The sequence below is a fragment of the Camelina sativa genome, unplaced genomic scaffold, assembly GCF_000633955.1.
Source record: "Camelina sativa cultivar DH55 unplaced genomic scaffold, Cs unpScaffold07760, whole genome shotgun sequence".
NCBI lineage: Eukaryota > Viridiplantae > Streptophyta > Magnoliopsida > Brassicales > Brassicaceae > Camelina > Camelina sativa.
The window spans coordinates 1-453 of record NW_010928830.1 but is presented as its reverse complement, the minus strand read 5'-3'; the positions used below and the strand labels follow the sequence as shown (position 1 = coordinate 453).

General features: G+C 41.1%; 1 long non-coding RNA gene across 1 annotated transcript; it reads right to left on the bottom strand.

Moving 5' to 3' along the window:
• Positions 1-55: 55 nt before the first annotated feature.
• On the bottom strand, positions 56-423 carry LOC104775004. The gene is made up of 2 exons (XR_765638.2): positions 312-423; positions 56-220 (listed from the first exon to the last, which is right to left on the bottom strand). It is a non-coding gene; the product is annotated as an uncharacterized LOC104775004 (long non-coding RNA).
• Between the last annotated feature and the right edge of the window lie 30 nt (positions 424-453).

Genomic DNA, 453 nt, shown 5'->3' with positions numbered 1-453 from the left:
AAAAACTTACAGTGTAAAGCCGATATCCATCCATCTCCTGACGAACAAAACGGACAAGACTTTGCGTAGCTGAGTGAATCCACTTATCAAGAACGTTTGCCGACTGTAAAGTTGCCAGATCAGTAGGAACAAAGGGTGCACCACCCTCAGTCTCAAGTCTCTTTGCATTCTGAACAAGGAACCGATATGCATTGTACCATGGAAGGAAAACATCTTTGACCTAGTGAATCCCAATACGGACCAGAAAAATTCAGACAAACAACAAATTACTCCAATAAGCAGCAAGAAAGTTAAACACCAAAATCACTCACAACACCAAGTACTCCTTCTTTTTTGAACCGTAGTGGCTCAGCACGTACAACTGGAGAATTTATCAGGTACAATCGCACAGCATCCTGTCAAGGTTTACATATAGTCACTAAGTTATGATATACAGTTATACACACGCTGCTA